The 14,675-nt window shown below is 40.6% G+C and overlaps 1 long non-coding RNA gene across 1 annotated transcript in view; it reads right to left on the minus strand.

Annotated features, from left to right (window-relative positions):
- Positions 1-386: 386 nt before the first annotated feature.
- The window catches only part of LOC136841765 (uncharacterized), a 255,318-nt gene continuing 241,029 nt past the window's right edge, over positions 387-14,675 (minus strand). Inside the window, exon 4 of the long non-coding RNA XR_010854081.1 lies at positions 387-448. This is a non-coding gene — a long non-coding RNA (uncharacterized lncRNA). The remainder of the gene's footprint in view (positions 449-14,675) is intronic.

Here is a 14,675-nt window from a genome sequence, read left to right on the forward strand (position 1 = left end):
GACCAAGTTCCTCCATTATGACTGCCAGTGATTTGCATGAAAAATAATCATTATAAATAATGTTGCTAAATTCTGAGATACTGATATATATATATATATATATATATATATATATATATATATATATATATATATATATATATATATAAATATATATATATATATATATATATATATAAATATATATATATATATATATATATATATATATATATATATATATATATATATATATATATATATATATATATATATATATATATATATATATGTATATATATATATATATATATATATATATATATATATATATATATATATATATATATATATATATATATATATATATATATATATATAAACTGCGTCTTCCACTTACCCTCAACCATTTTCTCGTTCCGAGGCCCAAGATAAAGAAAATCGATCTCTCCTCCCGTCACTCTCTTATCTGTGCAAAGAAGGTAAACTACGGATTACGCTTTTAGGTTTTAGCGGGAACCATTAAAAAAAATAAGAAAAAGTGCAACTGTCTCACATTTGGTCTTTGGTACTGAAAGTATGTCTAGAAATGAACCGTGAGAAATGATAATATGATTATTAGTAATTGAAGAAATATGAAGTTGAGTTCTTCTAAATGTCTGTTTTACAAGTGTAATAATAATTATTATTATTATTAATATTATTATTATTATTATTATTATTATTATTATTATTATTATTATTATTATTATTATTATTATTATTATTATTAACAGCAAATAACCACACATATCTTCGATTTTATTGGTTTTCGCAGTGCATTAAAACGAAATCGTCAAACGAAAAAAATAAGTCAGTGCATCCTACTTGCACTGAACTCTGAAATCATGCAAACCAAACAAGTGCATTACATTATCATGGCTGTTTAATATTCTTGGGTAGTGCCGTCAGTGCACCTCATATGGTGCACTGTGGGCATTACTTAAGGCTCTTTGCAGCGTCCCTTCGGCCCCTAGCTGCGACCTCTTTCATTCCTTTTACTGTACCTCCGTTCATATTCTCATTCTTCCATCTTACTTTCCATCCTCTCCTAACAATTTATTCGTGGTGCAACTGCGAGGTTTTCCTCCTGTTACACCTTCCAAACCTTCTTACTATCAAATTCCGTTTTAGCGCTGAATGACCTTATAGGTCCCAGCGTTTGGCCTTTGGCCTAAATTCTATTCTATCTATAAAGCAGTAAGGAGAACGACAGATGAGGGTGCAGAACTACGGGCCAGGGAATGACTGTGGAGTGGCTGTTGTTCGCAAATGATATAATGTCAGCTGGTGACAGGCAGAAAAAGCTGCAGCCACTGACGAAAGAGCGATGTGAAGGTTTAAATAGAAACGAGAAGGATGCAGCGACAAATGTTAGTACGAATGACGGAAGACAGGAAGAGGTTGATTCATACAGCCATTTTGAATGAAATTTAAGAATAGAATGGAACATATTATTTAGGCCAAAGGCCAAGCGCTGGGGACCTACGAGATCTTTCAGCGCTGAGGCAGAAATTGACAATAAGGAGGTTTGAAAAGTGTAACAAGAGGAAAACCTCGCAGTTGCACTGAAACAACTGTTACAGAGGGTGGAAAGTCAGATGGAATAAAGAGAATGTGAAAGGAGGTACAATAATAGGAATGAAAGGTGTTGCAGCTAGGGCCGAAGGGACGCTGCAAAGACCCTTAAGTAATGCCTACAGTGCATCACGCGATGAATTAAATAAAAAAAATGATAGCAAGATGAGAACAAAAAAATTCTCAAATTGCGGAGCAAACTTTGAAAAGAAGTGATGCCAAATATGAGCGATTGTAACATATTTGGAGTAAGTCGCAAAGAGTGGTAAGTATCAAAATTTGGTCACGCGCAGAGAGCAGAATACAACAGATTTGTGAAACTTGAATAATTTGGACGTTTTGTGAAAAGTAAAGCTGGAAACAGAGATATCCTTGCTAGATGGAGTATGTACAAGATGAAGGTGGGTTGTAGAGGACATGTCAGGGTGACGACGCACTGATGGTGAGCCTAGGCAGTAAGTGGCCGGTGTTAAGGGAGATTCCTGCACGATGGGTTCATCCTTGATGAGACAGTTAAAAGATAAAAATGACAATGGTTGAGATCCTGTTTTTCTCCTGGTCAAAAAGATTGCTTCACCAACGAGGGCTCCCAAGTCCAAGAGAAAGAGGCGGTCTGCTCACTTCTCCCTAAATCCCCAATGCAGGCGGAGCTTTGTCTACCTCCTTATTGCTCAGCAGGTGAATTGTCCTGTTCAGTAGGTACCTCTAAGATACATCATCGCCTACGTAGTTACCCCAGGTGGAAGGCGACTCCACACAACTGGGTAGACCTTGTCTCTCTTGGCCTTGAGGGCTCCCATATTCCAATACCAACGGTCGAAAACTTGGTGGTAAGTCGACTGTGGTGAGAGATGCAAGCAAGGTGGAAAACTACGCCTCTAAGAACTTAATTGTACAAGACTTTTTGGAGTCACTCCCTCTAAAAAAAGCATAAGGTAAAATAATATATATAAATATATATATTATTTTACCTTATGATTTATATATATATATATATATATATATATATATATATATATATATATATATATATATGTATATATATATACATACATATATATATATATTTCAGAAAATATGGCTGCTACAATTTTAAAGGACACATATATGCATTTCATAGCTTCAATGCTTTAAGATGTGATGGAAGAATTTTTGGAGTCAGATGGAACTAGGTCGAGAGACTCGAGGTAAAATCTTTGTATTCAGCAAATAGTTTGATTCCTCAGCAATATTGCCAGTCAGGTGATCTCCGAAGTGTTATGTATATGAGTATAGTTTGATCTAGATTATGCCAAAATCTGCCCTAAAAGTGAGTTTGATCGTTCATTAACGTGATAGAACTGCAGTTGTCTAGACGTAGCTTTGGAGAGGATCCAGGCTTTGAATCGGCAGATAAGGTAGAGTTTGAAATCTCTGTTTTTATGGGAGGAAATTGAACTTGTGATTTTTTACCATGATTTTCTAATCATTATGAACTTTTTGAACTGGTGTGGGAGATTTAATATGAATATTCATATCTCTTTTATATTATTATTTTGTCATGTTACGTTTGCCATATCTTGGCTATGCATTTTACTTTCCATTATTGTGTTTTGCATTTCATGTATTTTTTGGGAGTTTTTATCATGTTTAATTCTTCCGACAGATGTCTGGACATGGACAGAGTGGATAGTGTGGACTGGTCGAATAACATGTGGTAGACTGTTTTTGACATGACTAGTTATTGGGGGAGTATGTGAGTTTGATATTTTCAGGCTGCACTATAGTGAGACTTCTTTAATCAGAAATCAGTTCAGAGGTTAAACTCGGATATTTCATTTATTAATTTTAAGCTTTGCTTTGTTTTATTCATTTCTTGTTGGGTTATTTGAATAATAAAATTTTTTAGAAACTATTATGTTTCTTTAAATAATTTAATTGATTTGGTGAAAATTTCAATTCGTGGTTGAAACGAGGAGAGAGAGAGAGAGAGATACACGGTGAGAGAGAGAGAGAGAGAGGGGAGAAAAATGTATGTAAGTGTTATCGTGAGCGAACTTTCACACACGCTTCCTGAATAAAGATCGTTATATACACTTTCAAAAAGTGTTAATTTGTTTTTTGTTACATATATATAAATATATATATATATATATATATATATATATATATATATATATATATATATAAATGTGAGTGCGAGCAAGAGCTTTTTGAAAATTATAAATTGCCTAAAGGTTTCGTCATTGGGATACTTTCGTGACTGCTGGCTGACATGCAATTAGAAACTCCACTTCTGTGAGGGGATGCACTCTCTGAGGAAATGGAAAAGAAATTAGCTTTGCTTTGACCTAATCGTCATGAAAGGTTTGGTCTTCCGTTTCTTAAATAAATAAATTCAAAACATTTCAATATTATGAGGAGAGAGAGAGAGAGAGATGCAAACATATATTTACACACACACACACACACACATATACGAGTATATATATATATATATATATATATATATATATATATATATATATATATATATATGAGAGAGAAAAAGAGAAAGAATAGGCGCCATTGATACTTGCGACAGTCATTTGCTTCATATGAAGAAACTCCACTTCTGTTCGGGGGATAATATCCTCTCCCAGGCGGTTCACAACACTTGACTAAACAATCCTTAGACTTGGGTCATTCTCACAATCTTAGAAGCTAATAATGAGGATGAAAGATAGAATTGCAATCTTGATTTAAAACCAGTCTGTATAAACATACATTCAAATTCTGTTGGTCAAGCAACACGAAGGAGAGAGAGAGAGAGAGAGAGAGAGAGAGAGAGAGAGAGAGAGAGAGAGAGAGAGAGAGAGAGATTATAGCTACTAAAACTGGCCTCACAACAGAGAGAGAGAGAGAGAGAGAGAGAGAGAGAGAGAGAGAGAGAAATTATAGCTACTAAAACTGGCCTCACAACAGAGAGAGAGAGAGAGAGAGAGAGATTATAGCTACTAAAACTGGCCTCACAACAGAGAGAGAGAGAGAGAGAGAGAGAGAGAGAGAGAGAGAGAGAGAGAGAGAGAGAGAGAGAGAGAGAATGGGTCCGGTGGAGTTGCCAAAATTCAGAAGAGACAGTTTGTCACTAAATACTCATGGCAAAGAGCTTCATTCAAATTAGCTACTGGTTAAAGCATCCTGACAGACGCAATGCGGAAAATAAACACTCGATATTGCTGAAAGTACAGTGAAAAATTAAACTTTAAAAAAATTCTAACGGAAAATAAACGCGTGGCGGTTTTCCACGGGTCATAACATTCGCATCAGTCACTTACCCCATCCATCAAAAAACCTTAATGGATTTTTGGTAAACTTCGACGCTACGCAGATAGTGTTGCAACAAATGCGTACATACAGAGTATACATACTCATACGCCCATAACGACCGGAGGCCAACGGGAAACATTTAGTACTAACTTGCATACTCGAAATAAACAGATTTTGACTGAGATGGGATTTATATGTAGGCCTTTATATACATACATACACACACACACACATGTGCACACACACACACACACGTATATATATATATATATATATATATATATATATATATATATATATATATATATATATATATATATATATATATATATATATATATTATTTATTTATTTTTTTCTAAAGACACAGTATAAACCCACAATGAAAAAGTGTTGCCAAGACCATAACATCTTCCAAACATACTCCGCCGAGAGAATATTAATGGAGAGGGCGGAGTAAGGGCGGGGGCGGGAAGGGGAGGGGGGTGAGGGGGAGGGGAGGTTTAAGAGGGAGTGGGTTCAGGAAGTGAACCAACATACGGAATAAAATTTGACTTCATTTTGAGTTTTCATTGTAACGAATATAAATACTTTATGGCAATTAAAACTAGTGTCACGTGTGACTTACATCAATGAAATATTCGCTCATGGAGATACTATGGCCATGTAATAAGATGGGAGGAGGCGGAACCAATCAAGAGAGCTAAGAACATGCCAGAGATGGGGAGGAGGAGGAGGAGGAGTGTGGGGCGTCAGCGGATCAGATGGATGGATGGGCGAGGCTGGATATGGGCGAGGTGGGACGGGGAGGTGGGGGGGAGAAGATGCAAGGAATAGAAGTAGAAGGAGAAAGTTGACTCGACCGGCCGACCCTGCTATAGAGGGGGACTGATAAGGTTGAAAGAAGAAGAATGATATGTCTATTATAGTCATTCAGGCTCAATCCCAAATCGTGCAGTAAACAACGAAAAGGAATGAGATGCCTTGTACGAAGCCCCACCACTGCTCGACTAACATGGTACTAAAATCCTTCAAACAATGACAAGAATGATATCATGCGAAACTTACTTTACAAAATCAGTTGGGCACAACACTCCTCTAAACACTGACAAAAGTCTCCCAAAATTTCGTAGTCAGTGGAGACCCTTTGCCGAACAATTTCTAGCTGTTGCGATCAAATTCTAAGCATGGTAGCCACAGGATTTTAAATATCACTTCCACACTGCCTGTGAACACTTTAAACAAGTAAAAAAATGCGCCTAAGTTTCTTCGGCGCAATTGAGTTTTCTGTACAGCCGCTACAGCGTATAATCAAGGCCACCGAAAATAGATCTATCTTCCGGCAGTCTCGGTATAGTACTGTTTGAGCCCCGACCTGGTGGTGGCCTATCCTATATCGTTGCCAGAAGCACGATTATGGCTAACTTTAGCCTTAAAAAAATTAAAACTGCTGAGGCTAGAGGGCTGCAATTTGGTATGTTTTATGTTTGGAGGGTGAATGATCAACATACCAATTTGCAACCCTCTTGCCTCATTAATTTTTAAGACCTGAGGGCGGACAGAAAAAGTGCGGGCGGACAGGACAGACAAAGCCGGCACAATAGCTTTATTTTACAGAATACTAAAAACGCTACCATTTGATATATATCATGTCATATAGTTTTATTAGCAGTAGTAGCAGTAATAGCAGTTGTACCGTCAGTAACGTTAAGGGTGTACTTGGGCATTTTTTTTATCTGATTGTATTTTCAACTGTCTATTGTGCATCTGCACATCGTATTTGTACAGGGACTTTTGCTGAAATAAGAATTATTATTGTTAATATTAAAAAAATTTGAATTGCAGTTAGAGTTCTAAAACAGTGGATGACGTAAAAAACGAGCCGCTTAGACCGACTTAAAAAAATCAACTTGACACTTTAAAATTTCCCTAACTTGAAGTGTTTATAAAATGCACTTATTTTGCATTTATATATGAAACGCGTTCCATCAGATGTTTCACTGATCCCTTTTTAACGAGCTCTTCGGGCGAAAAGGTCCAGGAAAAGTGCTCAAATTGGCAGCGAAATTTGAGCGCCTTCTGTGCAAATCCTCATTAGCGGGATGGCTCTGAGCGAGAAGGGAGTGAGACGATGAGTTGGACAATGTTTAATAGCAGGCTGCTTTAGACTGAGCTGCCTTATGCCAGCAAGGCCCTGCGTCCTAGGATGGGCTTTAAATACGGTAAGGTGTGAAAGGGATCAGGAGGACTAGTGTGAATCTTCGGACTCTGACCTACCAACAGAGACAATCTTTGGTGGTAGTCGTGTCAGGACAGGGGAAGGACAAACAACTCTGCAACTGGTTTCATTTAGAAATGGCATATTAATGGTTTTCTTTTTAAAACAAATTTGGTGAAGCGATGGCAAAAAAGTAATCATACACGACTTGGTGAATTAGTAACAGATACTGTAGGTTTTCAACTGATTTGGACAATTTGTGAAATGGTTCATTTGTTTCTATCGTAGAGAATAATTACAGCTGGCATACAAGACCGGGAGGGTGTGTTAGGCTTGTATCACAGAAGGTATTGTCTTCACTCTTTTTAAATTTCAGGTATAACTGCCCTGTCTGGAGTCATTTGTTTAATGTCAAGTCAGATGAGATGGGAAACCTCATGTAGGCTTGGAATGGAATATAGAGTTTAGGCCAAAGGCCAGGCACTGGGACCTATTAGGTCATTCAGCGCTGGAAAGGAAATTAAGAGTGGGTAGGTTTTAAAGGTGTAACAGGAGGAAAACCTCGCAGTTGCAAGGATAATAAAATGGAAGAAAGATAATATGAATGGAGGTACTGTAAAAGGAATGAAAGGGGTTGCAGCTAGGGGCCGAAAGGATGCTGCAAAGAACCTTTAGTAATGCCTACAGTGCACCCAGTGAGGTGCACTGACGGCATTACCCCACTACGGGGGAAACCTCATGTAGCCCAGTCCTGAGGCCACGGTCCAAAACGATGAGTGGGGAAAGGAATAAGAGAGCGGCAAAAGAACGGGAGATTGCTACAAGACTGAAGACTGTTACAACGGGAACAAGAACAGGATTCTCAAGTTTGGCAGCTGAGGAAAAGAAACAGTCGCCAAACAGTCAAGAGTAAGTACAGGATTTTTTTTCTCAAGTTCAATGCAACAGTGGCCAAAATAATACCCCTAGAAAAGAAAGAACACTTGCTGATGACAGAGCATGCAGAGAGGAGGTTGAAGAGAGACCACTGATTCAGGAAAACAAAAGGTTCACCCTCATAATAGCAGGGAGACCTGCGACCTCTAAATATTATTCTTTTTGCGATAACAAGGAGAAATCTTTTAATTTTTAACCCTTGAATTATCATATGACATTTAAAAATACGTCAAGATTAAAAACACTTGGGGAAAATTATTGCCGACCCGTTAGTTATCTGCCATTATTATTATTATTATTATTATTATTATTATTATTATTATTATTATTATTATTATTACAAGAGCCATAAAGCAAAACAATATGAGCAATATTCCAAAATGGGCCAAGGAAGGCCAGCATAAAAATTAACGAAGCAGAAATAAAAAAAAAAATTATCTTAGAAATATCCTTGATATAGGATCTCTGACGCTTTCCTTGGTAACAAAAACTTTTATTTCCTTCTTGATGTCCGTCCAGTTCCGACCTCCTTCTTACATAATTCATTTAGGCGGCCAAAACTCTCCTTTCAGGGAGAACGAATTCCCTTCGGGGTCACCAAAGACAAAGGCTCTTCTTCTTGGGAGTTTCATGTTGGAGATAAATCACGGGATATTTGCATAAGTCCGCTGAAATCTATAACGCCTTTCAGAAAAATAACAATGGCCAGAGGATGATCCAATAAACTGGTATCATTTTTAACCTTTCTAATGACGTGGATTTAGTTACATAACTTCCCATTCTGACTTTTGAAGGATAATAAAACGTTTAGTGAATCAGGGAAAATATATTTCAATGTTGGCAAAATAATAAACTGGTATCAATTTCACCCCTGGTATTTACATGTAATAGAAGTCATCTGTGATCGTTATTCATTGAAAATTGAAATGTGTTTGTAATGATATGGAATTCAATGCAAACAATTACTTGACAAATACAAATTTGGACCACTACGGAGAGTAAGAGACTGCGTTAACATAAGGCTGGTTTAACCAGCAGCAACAACAAAAACAGTTAGTAAAACAGGCATTTTCGCTCTTTACAAAATATGTGTAACGGATTTCGATACACAATTAATTACACTATAGGGGCTTTCCCATACCGGTTCAAACTCGGATAAAAGGGAAGGTTTTGAGCTTATGGTAAAAACAATAAAGTTACTGAAATTTGTAACACAATTCAAGGGTCTTTTGTAACCAGCAGCGGCTAGGATTGACGACCATAGCCACCTTTAGAGAGTGAACGACATTGAGAGGAGCAACCACTAAAAGAGTATCAAAATATATAAAACTGTTACCCTAAAGTTGCAACAGACCTCAATCGACTCCTGCGAAAACCCATGGGTTCCACTGAGGCTCGAGGGCCAGTTACGAGAAGGTGACGAATCCCGTTTTCTTTCTTTTTGCGTCACTTAGAATATCGTGTCTTAAACCGATCACACTTCTGTGGAATCTATGCAACGTTCTCTTTCGTTTCCTTTTCTTCCTCCCTAAATAACATCACCCAAAAAGGATTTGAAGTATCCTCAGATCGTGCTCGGTGCGTCCGTCCTCAGATCACAAGGCACTGCTCGAAATAGTGTTATGCAAAGTTCACACATTCACGTGATCATAACGCATGCGCACGCACAGCCGGAATTGGTGAAACTTGCGCATACGCGAGAAAATAGGCCCCGCCCCAACTGGATACGTGTCACGGGACGATGTGCGCGATGCATGCGTATTATAGTGCGCCGCAAATGTACGCACCGCGTGATGGTGACGACGCTGACGAACACGCGGCGCAGGCAGAAGTAGTGCGTGGCAGAGCAGTCGTAACACCAACGTCGTATACCATATGTAGTTACGTTCTGCGAACTGAGTTACCGCAAACATCACGCTGGCTCCCACGTACCGGGCGGGGTTAAACCCAGCTATATAAGGGCCGGCAGCTGCACATGTGAGCTAGTCAATGCCGTAATACACCACAGCGACAAGACATACTACCAACGTGTTGAAGCAACATGGACAATATAGCTGAAATGCGCCAACTCAGCTATAGCTATAGCACGTATGGATAGACCAGAATTGTTGCCACTTGTCATTGAGTATGTGCACGTCATGTTATTGCTGAGCTTGCAATGATTGCTGCAAAGCACTTAGGGCAGAAAAAGGCGCCTCAAGGAGGGTGTGGGTGTGGCCATTACCTGCAGAAAGGGATGGAGCAAGGTCATTATGACAACCTGATGGCGGAGTTGTCAACCAGAAGCCCCAGAGCTGTACAGAAATTTTACCCGGATTGACAAGGACCTCTTCAATGAAATTGTTGAACGGGTCACACCCCACATTCAGAAGAAAGTGACATTCTGGAGGAAACCCATTGAGCCAGGCCTACGTGTTGCTATCACCTACGCTTCCTTGCTACAGGTGATTCATACAAGAGTCTGCAATATTCGTTCAGGTAGCCCACAACACCATTAGTCTCATCGTACCAGAGACCTGCAGGGCCATTGTTGCTGCCTTCGGGGATGAGGAACTGCAAAGCACAAACACTTGAAGCGTGGCAGGAGGTTGCACGGGGTTTTGAGGAACGTGGAACTTCCCGCACGTAATTGGAGCTATAGATGGGAAGCACATTAGGCCCGTAACCCTCCCAAGGGCGGTACACGCATTACTTCAACTACAAGAAGTTCTACCCATGGTATTACTTGCAGTTGCTGATGCTTCATACAAGTTCCTGTACGTCGACGTGGGAGCCATTGGGTCAGAGTCAGACGGTGGTGTATTTGCCCAGACCCGACTGGCAGAAATGCTGTTGCAAGAGGAAGCAAATCTTCCCAACCGGATGCCCTGCCAGGTCAACCTAATGGATCTCCCTGTGCCCTACTTCCTAGTTGGCGATGATGCCTTCCCCTGAGGAATTACCTTATGAAGCCCTACCCAAAAGAGGACTTAGCAGGAGGAACGGATTTACAACTACAGGTTAAGTAGGGCACGCAGGACGGTGGAGAACGCCTTTGGGATTCTGGCAAACAGATTCCGAGTATTCCACACTGCAATATGCTTGAAGCCTGACCATATAGAGCCATTAGTGATGCCCGCATGTGTTCTGCACAATATGATCATAAGAAGAAATGCACGAAGACAAGAAGGAGATCAGGGCACCCTGTCACACATGCTGTCATCCCTGGTAGCTGGAGGAGTGACCCGTCCCTTAGGAGCAACCCTTCCAACCGTGACCGGCAACACTGCAACGAGGGATGCAAAGGAACAGCGAACTTGCTGAAGGAATACTTTTCATCGGCTGAAGGTTTGCACTGGCAGGAGAACATGATTTAGTTACTCCCATGCATACCTGATTGTTGTAATTACTTAAATGTCTGTTCCTGCATATATTTTGGACTTATTTAAAATTCAATAATGTATTAATTCAGGATTGTTTTGTTATGCATTTGTGTACTTTTTTGTTTATTTTTTGATTTAATAAAGATATTGATCAAATCCATGATATATTACTCTCATGATACTTGTAATTGGGAAGAAGATAGACGGGACATGACTTTGCAAATTTATGTTTAATCAATATGAAACAAACAAACATATAAATAACAGAAAGAAGATGTAGTTATTTTGCCTTTTTAATAATTCTTTACATGGAATCTATTCTGATATGATATTTCTATCATTTTGAAAGTACCTTCTCTTAACATTGTTTCTATTCTGTTCCTGTATTTAATTTGGACTTATTTATAAATCAATAATGTATCAATTCAGGATTATTTTGCCCTGTGCATTTGTGTACTTTTGTTTATTTTAGTTGATTTAATAAAAGATATTGCTCAAATCCATGATATATTATTTCATCAATACTTGGTAAATGGGAAGAGGATAGAGCGGGCCATGACATTAACAAATGGATGTTTAATAAATATGAAACATTCATATATATAAATAAAAGGAAGAAGATGTAGTTATTTTTTATTTTTTAATAATTTCATTTTACATGGAATATATTCTGATATGATTTTTCTATCATTTTTGAAAGTATATCTTTTAACATTGTTTCTATTCTGATATGATAATTCTATCATTTTTGAAAGTAATAATTCTCTTTACATTGTTTTAATTATGAGGTGATAATTTATGTTCTGAAAGTACCTGCTCTTAGCATTTACAAATTGTTGATATTCTGATATGAAAATTCTATCTTTTGAAACTACCTTCTCCCTGACATTTTTGACATTTTATATGACTTGCTAATATTTGGCCTGTTGTCATTTTTCTTCTGTGCACATATGTTACATAAAGTATTTTGAACTTATTTCAAAGTCAATAATGAAATGTTAGTGTATTCAGGGTTCATTTTGCCTCCTTTATTTGTGTACTTGTATTATAGCTACTTCATTGAATACATGATATTTGAGCAGAGGATAGAGCTAGACATGATATTGCAAAGTATATTTATTTAATATAAAATAGGAAAACATATACATACATAACAGCAAAAGGAAATACATCAGAATATAAATTAGCCCTGCAAATTGGAGGGGGGGAATGTCGTGTCAAGCGACAGGTTGCTTAGGTCTTTCGGCGTGGATGTAACCAACTGCGCTTGCAGGAGCGCCAGCTGCTGTGCAGTGAGTGCCCGCTGATGCTGCGATGCCGACAGGCTGGCAGGAACTGCAGCTGCCTGGCAGTCCGCTGTCACTGCCATGGGTGAGTCATCATGGTCCTCGACGGCACGCGGAGCCCTCTTGCGGCACGGATGTAACGTTGATGGCACCGAGCACCTCCATTTTTCAGGTGCAGGCTCAGCTGTTCTGACACCAAAGACACTCATCCTCGACCTCCTGAAAAAATTTCCTCCAGTAGAGGACGCGGGGGTTACGAGGAGATGGGTGGACAGTCGTCAGCATATCGTCCTCGGAGGGCCTCTGCCCTCGTGAAGGCGACAGTTGAACAGCTCGGCGGCAGTGTTCCGAGCCTTGGCTGTTGCTGGATCAACCGGAGAGGGCGTGGAGCGTCGGTGTCGGGCCACCAGAAGAAACATGAGCAGGCAGGTCCGAACTTGGGCAGGAGGGCGGCAGCAGGGAGGGCGGCAGCAGCACAGGCAGCCTGTAAAAGAGGAACATATATGAGAACATGGTATAAAATGTACATTGAATGCATGGAAACTATGTAATAACGTTATATTCAGTAATTTAATTATGCATGAACACATTAAAACAAACATACCATGGGAAGTCCCAACACCTTTGGCTTCCTTTTGACGGACAATGTGGGGCTTCAGGAAGTGGAAAATGTTGAGGATCCATTTCTCCCAGTCCGTCAGCCGTCTGCCCGTCCCTTGGCCACTCTTCTCCTCCGTAAGGTGCCCAAAACGACTCCTGAGGGACGTAAACCACGTCTCAGTTCATGGCCGCTCACGGGAGGAACAAGTGACTTCCTTCTCTTCAAAAGGCCCTCCACACCTTGGCCTTTTATCCTTGTAGGCAGTGAGGCCCTTGTTATAGATGAACTCGGCCTCGGCTCCAGCCACTCGCCAACTAGCCTCTCATTTTTCTCCGAGAGGATCACACGACAGGTTCTTCTTGCGCCTCCTGCAGGGCCATCTCCATCAGGAGTGCTTTTTGGTGTCTGCGTCGGCATCCCCTCGTGGCGTTGTCGTCCGGCGGCGGCGGCGGCGGGGTCGCCTCGTTGGGCGAGGGCAAGGTCCCTTCCTCCTCCTCTAGGTCGCACTCCCACGAGCTCGTCGGCCTCGAGCTGCAGCACAACAGCATCGCTGCCTGAAGGAGGACCAACAGCTTCCAGGAGGCTTTACGTAGGGGGCAACTCCAGCTGCCAGGGCTCCTGGAGTTCTCAGGCCCCTTTCCTGGTCCTCTTCAGCATGGGTCCTTTGGGCATCTTGGCTGCTGCAGTGGACGGCGAAGACGGAGGCGCCTGAGGGGAGAGTGCAATAGGATGCTGGCTGTCTGGGAGAAGCACTGACCTGGAAGCGCCGCCTGCCCCTTTATCCCAGGTCAAAGCGTTTCCCTCATCCACGTGGGTTACCAGGGGGCGCAGCAGCGTTGCGCTCTACTCCCACGCCCATTCTGACAGCCACGCAGTGCCCAGGGCAGCGTGTGCCCCCAGGCAACGGCGTGGCAGGCGCGCCGTCAGCCCGCGGGTGGCGCCACGCTGTGCGGGTCGAGCCACGCTACCTGACAGCTGACCTGGCCACCCCCGCAGGGTTTCGAGCAGGCCGAAGGTTCCTGCCCCGGCGCACGGCCAGGTGGTCCGTAACGGTCGCGCCGCATGCTGCCGCATTTACACAGTACTTACGGTACATTTACGTTGTGTTTGCGTTGTTTTTACGTACTCTCTGGCCCGCCCCGTTCGTGGCCGCGTGGGCATGCGTGCCTTGATACGTGAATGTGTGAACGTAGCATTATGCTTGAGGGAAAATCCGTCGGGCGCATGCGCACATTCTTGTTTTTCATTGGCGACCGATTAGCGTCAATTTCCAGTCAAGTTGAAATTTTATTGAAGTTTAACGATAAAAAAAAATGGTTTCTAATAATATTCCAATGTGTTACATGATCATATCTGGCGAAAAATTAAAGCTTTAAAGCCGAGAATTGA

The sequence above is a fragment of the Macrobrachium rosenbergii genome, chromosome 9, assembly GCF_040412425.1.
Source record: "Macrobrachium rosenbergii isolate ZJJX-2024 chromosome 9, ASM4041242v1, whole genome shotgun sequence".
Taxonomy (NCBI): domain Eukaryota; kingdom Metazoa; phylum Arthropoda; class Malacostraca; order Decapoda; family Palaemonidae; genus Macrobrachium; species Macrobrachium rosenbergii.